Here is a 16,796-nt window from a genome sequence, read left to right as displayed (position 1 = left end):
TTTGATCCTATTCGGTTCTTAATTAATTAACGAAGTTTTAAGGAACGAACTCTGGTGTCGATTAACGTTTTATTTTATGTTAATTGTTATAATATTCGCGTAAATAATAGTATTAGGGCTTTGATTCATTCGAGGTATTTTATAATCGATGTTTGTTTTATTAGACGCATTTTCCGGCTTCCGTGACAAAGAGATTGATGTTTTAATTTCAATAGTTTTGGGAACATTCTATTCGCGTTTTCGCAAGTTCGCGCATATGGAATAATATACATATATCCGTTAACATATTCTCGGAATTTGTTCCAGAACATTGCTTGGCAGTTTTTGTTGCCTATTTGTGACAATACGCGTTTACGATCCCCGTCGACCGTTGTCTCGAACGTTCCTAAACGTTCGTCGACGTTTTCAAACTCTCAGTGGTTGTCACGCAAACCTCGCTTTTCATTCCCATTCAGATCATTTTATAATAATTCAAACAAATCACTTTCATGCTTTATTCCACTCATTCTCCCGTGGAAGGACCGGCTGACGCATGCTTTACAGGTATGAGAGGTATCCGCTTGTAAAATAAGGGCGAAAATCGCATTTTCTTTATTCTGCGCAGTTAAGCTGGGATTCCTCCATGTGCGTCGCACTGCTTAACCGCGCGGCGAAGGATGTTTATGATACCTCTCCTTGACCTTAACGGTTTCAAATTTCTGTACATTTCCAAACGTAGTTCCAAAGGCAATCGTCCCAAGGAAGATTAATTTATATTATTTGAAAGAGCCAAATATAGCCTTCTTTGTGTTCCTCGCCTGGGATACTTCCAAGTGCGTCGCACCGACGAGGCACACAAATTAGGTATACTGGAAAGTAGCTATTGAAAACGAATAAAAGAGTAAAAAGGAAAAGAAAAGGTCAATTTGAATCTCAAACTCCTTTCTCGTGTTCTCGTGTGGAATACCTTCACGTGCATGCGCACCCGACGAAGAAGCACGAGATCGGAGGAGCGCGAACAGAAACGGAAAATTTAGAAAAATAAGGCCCTTCCTTGCATCCCTCACGTGGAATACTTTCAAGTGCTGCGCACCCGATGAGGAACGCAAGGTCGGATTGATAAAAATTCAGCCCGGACGTAACAGTACAATGTTGGAAAAATTAATACTTCGTGAGATATCTCATATTTTTCATTAGTCATACCATTCAACTTTTTATCCGACTTCGAAAAGGAGGAGGATACTCAATTCGATCAGTATATTTTTTTTTTATTATTATTTTTTTTTCCTGGCTTTGTTCACCGATTACTCCGAGATGAATGGACCAATCGGAATGAAATCTTTTGCGTCTTGTAGGATATGTCTTCCGATTGGTCCCGTTATAAAAACATTTCGCATTTTTTTATTCCGAACGGTTTTCATTATTGCAAAATACGTTCTGGTTCAAGGAATGCACCGATTGCGATGAAAGTTTTCATATTTCGTAGATCATTCCACGATGATTCCATTTCCCAAAATCTATGTAACTTCTTATTGTTAATAACTATTGTTATTATAATAAAAAGCCTATTCTTTAGGGTTGCCCTCCAAGGAATATACCGATCGCGATTTTTCAAAGTTGTCCTTGCAAGTAAACTTCGTCAGTTTCTTTACCAATTGGTTGCTAATAAATATAAAAAAAATAATAAAAAGGCTTGGCTTCCTTCTTCACGTATCGGAAGCTGGCAGCCGATTTGGACTGTTTCTTTGCAAAAGTAACTGTCGTAATCTTTGCATTTCTGCGAGTGCTCTCTCGTCATGAGGTTTAACAAGGACTTTGTTTGGTGCTAAATCAGATAAAACTAGACCAGCTAAGCTTTTAACACAACTAAGTGCAACGTAAATTTGGCCTTTTGCAAAATTCTTTTTGCCAAGATCAATTACAGCTTTGTTTAATGTAGTCCCTTGTAATTTGTGCACCGTTACTGCCCAACTTAGAATAAGTGGTAACATTCTGCGCTCGACGTCTCCATAACCTTTCGTCGCTTGAAACGTTGCTACAACTGGAGATATTGGAATGTAACCGTCGGTATCTTTGAATCTATTTCCAATTGACTCGTCGTCAAATTTTATAAGTACTGAGTCTGGCAACTCTCCCTGTTCTAGTTGATCTCTTCGAAGTGCCGGCCATGTAAATTTCTTTACTATTCCCATTGCGCCGTTTATCAAACCATCCGAAATTGATATATTTCGTCGCAACATGATTCGTGATCCTTCAGTTAACGTTATTGTATGTAATAGTCCGCCACAATTATTTACATTTACAGGTATGACATTTGCTGGCGGCCTTTTTCCATATGTAGCTGCCTCACGGGACTCGTCTATTGAATCAATGATGTACATTCGATGTGATTTTGCTAATTCATCAGTCATTTTTGAATTATATTCATCCACTAATTTTATCGTTAGGAATATTCTTACTGCTGCACCATCCTCGAACTCTCCGGTTAGGGGAATTCTTCTTCGTTCGCATAGTATTTCCAGTTGAGAAGTTGTCACTTCCCCAAACCGAAGGTTATTCAATAAATCGATAAACTCAACGTCATCTCTTTGTCGCATATTAATGGTGAGTTCGCAGAATGAAAATTGGTGCCATAAATTGATTTCTGCAGTACACCAATGTGGCTATACAAAACACCAGTGTCCTTTTACTGGGGGCAACTGCATGATATCGCCAAAGAGAAGTACATTTACGCCACCAAATAGTTTATCATTTGTTTTGAATTCTTGCAATCTTAAATGAATTATTCGCAAATTCTCATAAGACACCATTGATATTTCGTCGATAATCAACCACTTTGTATGATGCCACTTTCGTCTCTCCTGTTCGAGCCTTTGTCCTGTCAGTCGTCGATAGGTCATTGCAGTACCTTTTTCAATAGGTAACGAGAACAAGGAATGCAAAGTTTTTCCGAATATTTGACGGGCGGCAAAGAAGCTACTTCAATGAAACATGGTTTTATCATCGTATCAATTGTAGGATTATAGCAGCGTTTAACATGTTCAACAAGTAATTTTAAAATAAACGACTTACCGCTACCAGCTCCTCCGGTAATAAAAAGCAACATTTGTTCGGTATTTTCATCGTCATCATTTTGTTTAATATCTTTCTCAATTACTGTGGAAACTGGTTTCAATAAGTCTTTCTGTTGAATGACTTCTAATAACAGACTTCGAATGTTATTAAGGAATACGTCTTCGGGCATTGCACGTATTTCTTCTTGCTGCTGATCTTCATATAAATCACCTTGATCATAATATACTGTTTCGTCAGTATGAATTCTGACTGGTTCTCCTAAATGTTCATTATTAGTTTCTTCTTCGTGTACAACATTCAAAGCAACAGCCTGGGCGAGCGCCGCTTCAATAATTTGCTCTGCGTGAGTAAATTGTTCGACGGTTGCGTTACCCAACATAGGTTTCAACTCGCGTTGCCATCGAAGAAAACATTGTCCCGAGGATTCGTTTTCGGACGTAAGTGTACTTTCATCACGAAATGGAATGTGACACACTATTAAGTTATAGAAATATCTTTCCCTATCACTGTTTAAGGTATAATATCGGTGGCGATGTACAGCTGGTTTTTTTCTTATTCGCATTCGGGTATTGTCCTTTAATTTTATAAACCTCGACCTCGATATTTCTTCATCGTCATTTCTAAGTTCTGCGTCTCCATCCTCTTCTGTCCACATTCCACTTGAAACTGTTTCATATCGGACAGCAAATTCAGCTAAGCTTAAATCCTCTAGATTGTCTGGTCTCTTTACGTAACGATCGAATATGTTATTGAAAAATGATGTTTCATTTTCTTCGAATCGGAGAATTCTATATCTCGGTTCAGGCCGACAGCTGTGAAAGAAAGCGATACGTTACAATGCTACGTGTATGCGTGAGGCCGATTCCTGCCGAGTTCGACCGAAGGTCGACGAACATGAGTGTAGTCTTTTGTTTAAAAATGAATCTATCATGGCAATTATATGTGGTGCGCGTGGTTAAGCCAAAGTAAAGCTAAGTCGTGTATTTCGTCCATATTAAATATCTTGAAAAACATTTTTGGTGTGTCACGTAATTTCTATCAGGTTATGGGCCCAGAGAACGCGTCCACGAGCGCGGAGTGTGATAATACGGGAAATAACGCGGAAATCGGCAATCGCCATACAACGACGCGTAGAACAAAGAACATGGCCACGTATGGAAACCACGCCATAGAAAAGCTAACCGATTCAAATTATAAATCGTGGAAAATACAGATGAAAAGCATTCTAATCTGCAATGATTTATGGCGGTATGTTAGTGGAAAAGAAGAAAAAACGGAAGAGAATGAAACTGTATGGGAAAATAAAGATGAAAAGGCCCTTGCACAGATCATTCTCGGGGTTTCCAGTCTACAATTGAACCACGTAAAAAAGGCTCGAACTTCTCAAGAAGCATGGATAGTTCTGGAAAGAGTACATGAGTTCAGAGGCCCAATAAGAAAGGCAGTGTTATATAGGCAACTATATAAACTAAAGAAAGAAGAAAATCAGAACATGGCGGAGTTCGTTACCGTGTTTCAAAGCAAGGCGGAACAGTTGGAAGAAGCGGGCATAAAAATACCGCACGAACTCCTGTCGATAATGTTGCTGAATGCATTACCGACACAGTACGCCAGCTTCTGTGTTGCGATTGAATCGAGAGACGAAGTGCCCCCGATTGACGTTCTAAAAGTTAAGTTAATTGAACAGGAGGCAAGACAAAACGAACAAAAGCAGCAAGAAGAAAACGAAGATAATGCCTTATTGTCCAAGGAAAAATCAAAACCAAACGACTAACATAACCCCAAACAGACACGCTACAATCAAACGTGCTTTAAATGCAATAGAAGAGGGCACATGGCCGTGGATTGTCGAACAAATCAAACCTCAAAAGGGCGATCGACATACGGTCGAGGTGAAGCCATGCTGGCTGAAGTGGCCCTAAGTACAGAGTCGTCCAAAACCGGACAATGGTATTTAGATAGCGGTGCGACTAAACACATGTGCAACGACCGCGGAAAATTCGAACAGTTTAACGAACAATACAGTGCACAAGTGCTTACGGCGGCAAAACGTCCGCTTGAATCAAAAGGTATCGGTAGTGTCAGAATGCGTGTAAGTGGGTTAGAAAATTACGTGAACGATATAAATCTGCGAAATACAATATACGTGCCCGAGTTCAGAAACAATCTAGTGTCGGTAGCCCGGATTACCGAAAGTGGTTATTCAGTGAATTTTGGAAAAGACATTGCAACCGTGCGTCGTAAGAATGGTACAGTAGCTATGATAGCAAAACGCGAAGGTGATTTATATCGGTTAATTAACAAGGATAGACACGTTGCACAAGCAGCTGAATGTAGAAAAACAGATGATACATTGAAATGGCATAAGAGGTTTGGGCATTTAAATTTCGATGATCTAAAGAGACTTCAAACAGAAGATATGGTGCGTGGGTTATCGAAAACCTTGACAGATTCGTTAAAAGGCTGTGAAACTTGTGCGAAAGCAAAAATACATCAAGCTTCCCACCCCCCATCTACGAGAAGAGCAAGTGAAGTGCTGGAATTGATACACTCTGACATATGCGGTCCCATGAGCATCCCATCGCTTGGTGGAGCGAGGTATTTCATCACATTTATAGATGATAAGACTAGGTACTGTGAAGTGAGAATGTTAAAATAAAAGTCGGACGCGCTACAAACCTTTAAAGAGTATCTGAGAAGAGTAGAACGGCAAACTAGCCATCGAGTCAAGGCACTGAGAACACATGTCTGGTGAATTTACTGCCTATTTGAAGTCACTAGGCATAAAACGAGAACTGACGGTACAGTACACTCCATAGCAAAATGGAGTGGCAGAGCGTGCGAATCGCACAATTGTTGAAATGGCAAGGTGCCTCATAATTGAGTCAGGCTTACCCCAAAGCCTATGGGCAGAAGCAGTCAATACTGCCGTGTTTTTGAGAAACAGGTGCCCAACAAAATCGTTAAACAAGATGACCCCATTTGAAGCTTGGATGGGAAGAAAGCCACACGTTGGTTTCTTCCGCACATTTGGAAGTGAAGCAATCACATTAATTAAAGGTCGCAGAAAGGGAAAATTCCAAGCTAAAGGGCAAAAGTGCATTATGGTGGGATACTCCCCAGAGTCGAAGGCATACAGGCTGTGGTGTGCTGGTACGAAAACGGTGATGAAGAGTTGTGATGTACGTTTTCTGGAAAACAATCAACTTGTGGTAGATGAACAAGAAGGTGAACCTGCTACAGAAAATGAAGAAACACCACAAATTGCGTTTATCCCAGAAAATATTGAAGATGAAGATGCACCTGAACGACAAGAAGAAAGTGAAACCGGGGAAACGATTGATAACGAAGAAGAAACATATGAAGATGCCGTGGAAGATGTATCTACTCTAATAAAAAGGGCTCCTGGTAGACCAAAAGTATTAAGAACAGGAAATGTGGGACGGCCAAGAAAAGTATATCAAGAGGCAAATATAGCTGAAATAACGGAGCCTCAAACGTTTGAAGAAGCCCTTGAGAGAAACGACAAGGAATTGTGACTAGCTGCCATAAAAGATGAAATGGAGGCATTGAGGGAAAACAACACATGGGAAATTGTAACGAGACCAGATAAAAAGAAAGTGCTTACAAATAAGTGGGTGTTTAAAATCAAAAGAGATGAGAATGGCCAAATAACAAGGTATAAGGCCAGGCTTGTGGCAAGAGGCCATGAACAGAAGTATGGTCTGGATTATGATGAAGTCTATGCACCGGTAGCCAGATATTGCCAAATATTGGTAGCAGATATAGAGTTGGGTTGTAATTGTTCACCATGTATTGTTCTCAATAACGTTGCGGCCCTCGTTGGTAAGGAAATCAGGTACGTTTGCACACCAAAGAAGCATGTGCAAATGTGGACTTCCCCTGTTCTGGAATTCTATTCTATGTCAAAAATCGATAACAACGCCATCTAGGCAAACTGGGTTTCTCAAATATAGCATTAACGCGTTTACACGTAACGTAAATTGTCTTGCAATAACTACAGGGTATCTCTGAACCAACTTTAGGCGATCTCCAAAAGTTAGGTTTTCGAATTCGGTAATGGAGCGACCATCGGTTAGTAGTAATGCTTTCAACATATCTGGCCAGTTCAGATCATTGCAAGAGAACGTAGCAAACCATGTGGGCGGTCCAAGACTTCGGACCATGGCGATTAATTCCGAACAGCAGCGTTTCCAGTATGATGCCGATCCTCTTATGTTTCTCATCGTGAGGTGTATATTATCTACTAATCCCTGTGGAGTATGTTCCCCTTGGCGCATTTTACATGATACTGAAATGCTAGCTTTTGCGCGGTAGTATTCAACAACAGATAATGCGAAGAACAAATAATCTGTTCGCTGGAATCGTTTGTCATTGCTCAGAATACGAGCTTGGAAGTAATCCAGTGGTGTTATTGAGATGTCTCGATGCTCTCCAAATCCATTTTTTCCATCCGGAAACAGGAAGAACCAACACAGTTCTTCCATCCTTCTCTCCCTGTCTAGGTTCAAAGGAGGCGCTGTTTCTCTATGTATATTCGCCAGTTCTATCCGGTCATTGTCTGCGTTATTGTTAGTATTACTGACTGAGACGACACTATCGATGTTGGGAACACCTTCGTCAACCGAACGTAACATGCTTGTTTCGAATATAATTCGTGTTTCGCCGGATTCTGTTCGAGGGGTCCCAACTGACAGATGTTGCATTCTTTCTACAAGTGGAGATCTATTTCTTCCAGATACAGTTGTTATAGGTGTTAATGAGTAGATATTTAATGCATTGCTGTTGCCATCTTTCGCATACAAATTACGACGAAAGGTGGCCTGTAAAGCATCAATAGTAGTAAATTTCATACAGCATGAGGCGCCCCGTAATGGTGCTTTATATCCTTTTGGACCTCGTGCATGGGAATCAAACAACCTATAGTAGGTGGTCTCCGACTGCTTGTTGCATGATACGGCTACTGATGTATAATTTGCAGTAAGGATTCCGTACATATACTGTTGAAAAAACCTAATCAAACCATTTTTTAAATTTGGAAATCCTTCATCACCGTTATCAACATCAATATGTCCATTTACAGCCATTTCATACCCAATGTTAATATTTACTCTGTTGTTATTAAATGATATGTGTGGCAATAATTCGGTAACGGCTAAATAGTCGACATTGACTTCTCTGGGGTCAGGATTACTTCGCGCTTCAATGCAATCACGGTAATATTTATCTCCTACTAAAAGTACATAATCGACATCACTAGTGCACCACGTACTAGGGTTGAGCAAATGAAACGCAACACATGCAACTGCAGCTATGCCAGTACATTGCTTACCGCGAGATTCAATACTGAAGCGATCGCTAGCTTGATGGCACGAGCCTCATAAAATAGCTACATTCTGTCCAACATTCACAAATCTACTGTTTGATTCAGTATTTCTTTCTGCAACTTCCATTTCGTTTCTTATAATACAAGGCTGTTCAACGATATCAGCTATTTCCAAAATGTTATTGGTAATATTAGAAAAACATGGTCGCACATCTTTGTATAAAGCATTATTTTGTAATAGCCATTGTAAAGCTACACGAAGTTTGCCAACGTCTATTTCAAATTATCTTTGTCGCTTCAAATTTTCGAGGCTTTCCACTACAATCATTTTACCGGTTTCGTTTAATCTAAGTGGAAGTTGCTCGGCTACTTCGAACACATCGCGGGCAAATAGGACTACCTGACCTTTGCACCAATCCTGACTGAAGCGATTTTGAATTTTCATGATTTTAAGAAACGGTACTATTCTGCACAACATTTGTTTTACGATTTCCGATAAATCTGTTATCTCTAGAGGTACAGGCATGAGTTCCATTTTATTCCAGAATGCCTGTGATGGAACTTTGTGTTTTTTAAGATGATTTAGGCAACGAGAACATGATGTTATCTTCTCCGATTCTAATAGATTTGCAGGAATTAGACTATACAAAGGCTGCGTGTGTAAAGCGTAACGTTGCTGCTGATATAAAGTCTTGTAACACACTGCACACGGTACATTAGCAAAAATATTAACAGCCGATTTAAAGTAGTTTTCCTGATGGAGAAGTTCTTTTCTCCGTTTTTTAGCTAGTTCACGCATTTTTATCCGACTTCGAAAAGAAGGAGGATACTCGTTTCGATCAGTATATTTTTTTTATTTTATTTTTTTATTTTTTTTTCCTGGCTTTATTCACCGATTGCTCCGAGATGGATGGACCAATCGGAATGAAACCTTTTGCATCTTGTAGGATATGTCTTTCGATTGGTCCAGTTATAAAAACATTTCGCATTTTTTTATTTCGAACGGTTTTCATTATTGCAAAATACGTTCTGGTTCAAGGAATGCACCGATTGCGATGAAAGTTTTCACATTTCGTAGATCATTCCACGATGATTCCATTTCCCAAAATTTATGTAACTTCTTATTGTTAATAACTATTGTTATTATAATAAAAAGCCTATTCTTTAGGGTTACCCTCCAAGGAATATACCGATCGCAATTTTTCAAAGTTGTCCCTGCAAGTAAACTTCGTCAGTTTCTTTACCAATTGGTTGCTAATACGGTATCCTCCAAATACTGCTCGTTCTACTAAAAAGTGTGAAATAAAATAATTTTTAACAAAAAAAAAAATCCGACTTCGAAATGCACTAAAAAGTATAAAATAATTTCTATTTCATTTATATCTGTATTCCACAGCTATTAATACAATCTACTTAATCGTTAAATAGGATACTAAATATATTTCAACCTTTTCGGAGGCGGCGCAAAATTAAACATAATGTTTTCTTTGAAAAATAATAGGAATTTCATTACATCGTGTATCTTTACCATATCATCATCTCTTATCAATTATCGTACGTAATATATTTCTGTCCACCAGTTATATGATCGCAAATTAAGAAGCAAGCTGTAGAAGGGAATCTCACACGTTATTAAAAATCTCCCTAGACCTAGTGAGCTGCGCAAGTTAATGTTGCGGGTCCGTTCGCGGTATATAGGGAATTCAAGGGGATTTAGGCCCAGGTAAGTGATTCGTGGAGGGCGGAGGCGCTCCGCTCGCAAGGCGCGAGAATAAAACAAAATAACTCTAATTCACAACAGTTTATGATTTGAATTTCCACAATTTATTCAACTGTTTCAAACCAAGATTTATAAAATGCCTCGGAATTCAGTGTGAGAATAACTTGTCAGAGTCAAGCGACAAACTCATTCTGAACGTTCTGCGCTTAGCGGAGGAGATCTTCGCGCGTCGTCGGTCGATTCCCCTTCCTTGATGGATCCTGGATCCTCCCTCAGGATCATCCCTCGTCCAATGGTGGAGGAGTCCACCCCGTCTTGTGTGGGCCCCTTCTCCTGGCTGTGGTCCACCCTCAGGCGCGTGGAAGTGGAGGCGCTCCGCCAAGACGCTAGAACGTTGCAGCGCACATGTGCTACGAGAAAGCGTGGGACCCAGAGAAAATAGGAAACAACAAGACCTTGTACTTGCCAAAAGGCAACTCTTGAGGAAATTTACGACCCTCTTAGAGTGCATGAAAAGACAGGATATCGAAAAGACTTCGTTACTTTTAAGGACCGTTCGTGACTTGGTCGAAAACAACGAATTAGCTATGGTGCATCATAAATTAGTCTTTTACGTATTTTAGAAGTGAAACTATTCCATTCTCTGGATTTCCGGCCTTCTCTCAGCTCGATCACCCATGTCGAGGGGTTTACAATTTAGGCTTTTGTCTATTTATATAAGTGAACATTCGCGCAGATGGTGTTTGAATTTCGCTCTTGATTTATAACCATCGATACAAAATGTCCTCGACTGATACTCGAGACATATCGATACTACAGACTATCGATAAATATTCCCATGGCAGTGTCGCCATACCACTCTAAACATATTCACGTGATACGTTTCACGTTACACAGTATACATGTACATCAGAAGTGCTACCAACTTCTGATACAATCGCTACAATTACAAATGTTTTCTGCCGTATCTATAACGTTTCGAATATGTTTTCTTATGACGTATTAATTACCAAGTTTGCCATACCGCAATCAAATCGTTATTGGCAGGATTGTATAGTCAGGTACTTTTAATTTTGCGCCGCCTCCGAAAAGGTTGAAATATATTTAGTATCCTATTTAACGATTAAGTAGATTGTATTAATAGCTGTGGAATACAGATATAAATGAGATAGAAATTATTTTATACTTTTTAGTGCATTTCGAAGTCGGATTTTTTTTGTTAAAAATTATTTTATACATCAATAGCTTTTTCCTATCTCTTTCCAAATTCAAGATATAATTCGTCCCAATTGCTTGACGCTTGTATTTTCAGAAACCTATAGTAACTTTGTTTTTCGAAACTAATAAGAAATACAATGGAGTGTTAGTCAATATTCTGAGTGAATGCAAATAATTTAAATAAATAAATATCTTACATACAACTTGTTTAGTATCGGAGTATAGGCTGGTTCAGACACGGCTAGTAATTTAGTCGAGTGGGGAGTAGCTACTTACTACTAAACCGTTTAGTGCATAGAAAAGTGTTCAGACTAGTACAGTTGAGCTTTGAAAATCAAGAGTTCAAGATATATCCCTCGACTAAAGAAATGCGTCCGGTCAGGTCTGTCCGGAAGCCTAGTTAGTGGTGGGGCAAGCCTAGTTAGTGGTGGGGGAAGCCTACTCGACCAGAAAGATCCAATGAAACGGATCGACTCGACTAAACCGTTTTACTAAACTACTCGACTAAACTCTAGTGTCCATACACTAAACTTACTCGCCACTCGACTAAACTACTAGCCGTGTCTGAACCAGCCGTCCGCTCTCTTTCCAGCGTGCAAATACCGAGAACTCTTTCTCTCGGCATTCTGGAAAGATCGAGAGACACCGCGACGCTTTTAATTCTAATCGAATTAATTAAGCCGCTTATTGGGTATTGTTGACGATCGGAACAAGTGGTGAAAGCTAATTGGCTCATGACGTCACAGTATCCGTAACGACTTAACCGAATTCAGGAGATCGCTATACCGAGTTCACCGAACCAACCGAGCTACCGAGGACCGCATTTTTTTTAAACCCGTCCAGTTATTACTTAATCGCGTCGTTGTCGAGTAATATCGTCCAGTTTCATCTCTCTCGTAATTGTGTGTTAACCGTTCGTGTGCGTATCGTGTGTTTGATCGTTATTACTCGTGTGCGGTGTGCGTGGCGGTGTGTTCGACATGTACGATAAAAATACAGAAAGGGAAACCTGTGGTATTTGCACTCTCGGACCTCACCTTCATTTCCCGGCTATTGAACACAACTTATGTAAACATTTACAGAATTATTGCAAAGAGGAGGTATATTCTTCTCTTGTTATATCTTCTCTTTGAGCGAGGTTTGTTATTGGATGTTGTAAACAATCCAGGCGGGCGTCAGTCAAAAGTTAGCGAAAAGGGACAATCTCAACATTCAGAATGAGATGACTGTAGTGCGTCTCACTTAGCGTTCGGGCGTTGTTGCCTTTTTCGCTTGCTTTCGCCGACACATTCAAGTGACGTAATCAACCTAACGCTTGATTCTGGCTACGATTCCAAATCGGCAGCATGTGGAATTGTGGGTGTCGGTAATGCCGACAGCTATCGCGGCACTCCACGGACCGCGTCCACGGGATGGACAGGAGAAACAATACAACTTGTTTGGTTATCGCAATGCTTTATTCTGTTTCGCATGCACGTGTGTCGGTAGCCAGGGACGATCTCCTTCTTGTCGCCAACGGCTCGCACGCAGTGTTGCCCCACTCTTTTTGGAGTGAGGGACGCGCCTGGAGAGGGGTGACACGGCACTCACAAGCCTGTTGGGACCTACATGTAGCGCGCAGGAGCACGATCAATCTTACCAACCAAAAAAACGATACAAGAAAAAAGATAGTTAGAAAAAGCGCGTCAGAACACGTCTGAGCGTCGCAATAAAAAGTAACGATTTGGACTAAAGAATAAACGGTGTTATATTTAAGGAGTTTTGATTTCTAACAAAAAACGCGAACCTTCTCCCAACTCCGTTCGATCCGATAGTACGAACTATATGCGTAGAAGTACGCTACAAGCCTTTTTAGTTCGGCGCCACCTTATAACTACTAGCTGAACTAAATTTGTCACGCGACTTGCTCTGTATTATCCACAAAATGGCGGAACTGGTCTATGGGAATGCAATCACGATTTTTCGTTTTTCGTCCTTATATGAGACTATTTGAGGCTGGGTGAGGGCTCATTCGAAAGAGGAAGGTTTACTGCAGCACGCTCTGGTCATCGTTTGAGTCACAAAACTCTTTTTCAGACTTAAAAATACTTGGATTCTGCGGGTGTACTTTCTCGATTTTTCCTCTACTTTGGACACTCATATTATTAGATATTAACAAAATCTCGTTGAATCCTGACCAAAACGCACTACATCGAACCTTCCTCTTTCGAATGAGCCCTCACCCAGCCTCAAATATTCTCATATATGGACGTAAAACGAAAAATCCCAGACCCCTTTTTAGACCTATTTTTGCTGGTAATGTCACCTCGCTGCGTTACCCGTGTCTACCGCCTTAAAACAGAATACCTCATTTAAAATTAGACCAAATGATCCGAGGCTTTTTGAGAAGCTATAAAAATTAATTTATTTATTACAACTTGTCGAAATCATGAAAAAAAATAGTAAAAGGCAATTTTTTAACTTTTTTATTTGAGCCCTTTTAATTTTTTTAAAACAGCAAAAGTACATATCTTAGTAAATTAATTTTTATAGCTTCTCAAAAAACCTCAAGTCATTTGGTCGCCAATAGTTCCGCAGCATATTCTGAATAAATAAATAAATAAATATAATTGTAACTCTATCGTGTTTGGTGTTATTTTAATCAGAAAAATCTCACAAATGTGTTAATAATAGTTTAATTTAAAATAAGTTAAAAATAAAAAGGTTTTATCGTTAAATTAGTATTAGTCACACCGATATTACAGTTCGAATCATATTACACGGCTTCCTCGTCGAGCGTCTCGGTTCGCCTAGGGGGATCCACCAAGTGGAGGGGACTGCAATGTTGCATTTATCCAGCTTTTACTGTACTACTACATTGAATTTCGCCTGTAACTATACGTCCGCGGCTGTGTGCGTCGGCTCGGTTGCCGCGGACGTATACGTACAGGCGAAATTCGATATACAGTAAAACCTGGATATATGCAACAAAAGTTTGTCTGGATATATGCAACATCGCTATCCCCTCCACTTGGGGGGATCCCCCTAAGCCGAACCGAGCCGCTCGGCGAGGAAACCGTGTAATATGATCCAACCGTAATATCGGTGTGACTAATACTAATTGAACGATAAAACTTTTTTATTTTTAACTTTTTCTTAATGAAACTTCTATTAATGCATTTGTGAGATTTTTCTGATTAAAATGGTACCAAACACGATATGATTTGGCTACATATGTATAAGGCAGGCCGTACACCAACGATACATGAAACACGCAACATGCAACATGCAACACGTCGCAAGTTGTGTACGAACGTAGAATAGGTAACGCGGCACTGTACAAACGATTTGTACGGACGCCGAATCGACACCTCACTTGAATATATGCAACATTAAATGCCCAGAATCGACACCTCGCTTGGATATATGCAACGTTTAAATGCCCAGAATCGACACCTCGCTTGGATATATGCAACGTTTAAATGCCCAGAATCGACACCTCGCTTGGATATATGCAACGTTTGAAACCCGAGCCGACGCCGTAACCGGTTTTCATTTCCAATCCTCCTTTGCTTTTAACATCAATTTTAGCAAGTAATTATAATTCTAACTATTTCGTGTTTGGTATTATTTTAATCAGAAAAATTTCATCTTTGCGTTAGTAAAAGTTTCAGTAAAAAAAAGTCAAAAATAAAAAAGTTTTATAGTTGAATTAGTATTAGTCACACCGATACGTTTCGGCTCTTTCCTTTGATCATCGGACCTCTCTCTTTCCACCACTGTCTGTCCTTTTCTACGTTCACGGTTGGCTGCTCGTCGCGTGTAACCCAAGATTCGACACCTCGACTGGATATATGCAACGCCTGGGTCCCAATATTTGTTGCATATATCCAAATTTTACTGTACTACTACAGTAAACGTTGCATATATCCAGTCTTGGTGTCGATTCTGGGCATTTAATGTTGCATATATCCAGTCTTGGTGTCGATTCTGCGTCCGTACAAATCGTTTGTACCGTGCCGCGTTACCTATTCTACGTTCGTACACAACATGCGACGTGTTGCATACGTATGTAGCCAAATCATATCGTGTTTGGTACCATTTTAATCAGAAAAATCTCACAAATGCGTTAGTAATCCCCCCCAAGTGGAGGGGATAGCGATGTTGCATATATCCAGACAAACTTTTGTTGCATATATCCCGGTTTTACTGTACTCATATCTCGCAAACTAATCAAGTCCGATATATAGCTTAAAGGAAAAAAGTTGCTTAAAATTATGAATTTTACAACATATTTAATAAAAATCATCGAAATCGGAGGCGGAGTAGTTTTTCCACAAGCTCACCTTTTTTTAAATCCATATTTAACAATGAATAAAAGTGTTGGATCAATTCGATTTGTACATTTGCGACGACAGCCGCGGATCGGCGTCGCGCATCGCGGGCCCCACCACGGCGGCATCCCCACTCCCGTGCGATTAGACTATAAGTAGGACCGATCGATGCGATGATCGATGAGTTGCCTCGGGGCTTCGGCCCCGAGGGGACCTCCTAGGAGGTCCGGACCGGAGCACCAGAGCTCTCGACGCCATGGGTTTCCTGGCGAAGAGATCTCTGGCCAACGGGCCGTAGCATTGCACTACGCTACGACCTGGCAGCTCCTATAGGTCCAGCGGCCGTAGGCGCCTAGCCTCGTCAGTCCCGTGGTTGACCCGGGGTGACCAAGCTAGTGCGCGTTCATAATCTCTGCTGGTGCTTCCGCGGGGATTCCGAACGCTAGTCTACACGGCACCGTATTCTGCCTTTGGCAGCCGATTCCGTCCAGCTTCGCGGCGCTACCCAGGCTGGCCAGGATTGGTCGTCGTCTCGTTCGCTGCTCGGTTCTACCTCGGCGTACGAGAAGACGAGCCGCGTGAGGCAAACGGGCAACAACTCCACCGCAGCGCGAAAACACCGCAGCGCGTTTGAATAAAGACCGTCGGCCCAATCGGGTCATTCCTTTCCCGACTTTTGCGCTTACTTCCTCGGCACTCGATAGTGCCTCGTCGCCTTCGCTGAACTGTTCGCGTTCGCGCTCCGCTTGCACCCGCGCTCCGCGTATACCAGCGTGCGTCCGTTTAGCTTGTAAGAGCGTTAGGTTTAAGTTTCGCGTGATTTCTGTGACGGACCGGGTTCCGACCGTAGTACGTAAGATCTGTACATTAGTTTTAAGGAAAGCGGCTCCACTCGTCTAACCACCAGCCTATCTTATGATTGTAGTATCCGAGGCCGGAGACCACCGCCCGACCACCTGCGAGGCGAGGATAGCCGCCACGCAGCACGCGTAGTCTACCAGTAGCCGTTTACTTTCTTTCTTTTATGAATAAATTCCTATTTTTCTACATACATATGTCTCGTTATTTACCGACCTGTTCCCTTGCGAACCCTGGCACGGGGAAACCGACCGCGGTGCGCAACGCCGTGCGCACCGAACCGACC

The sequence above is a fragment of the Osmia bicornis genome, chromosome 3, assembly GCF_907164935.1.
Source record: "Osmia bicornis bicornis chromosome 3, iOsmBic2.1, whole genome shotgun sequence".
NCBI classification, from domain to species: Eukaryota; Metazoa; Arthropoda; class Insecta; order Hymenoptera; family Megachilidae; genus Osmia; species Osmia bicornis.
The sequence above is the reverse complement of the archived record's forward strand: the minus strand, read 5'-3'. Positions refer to the sequence as shown.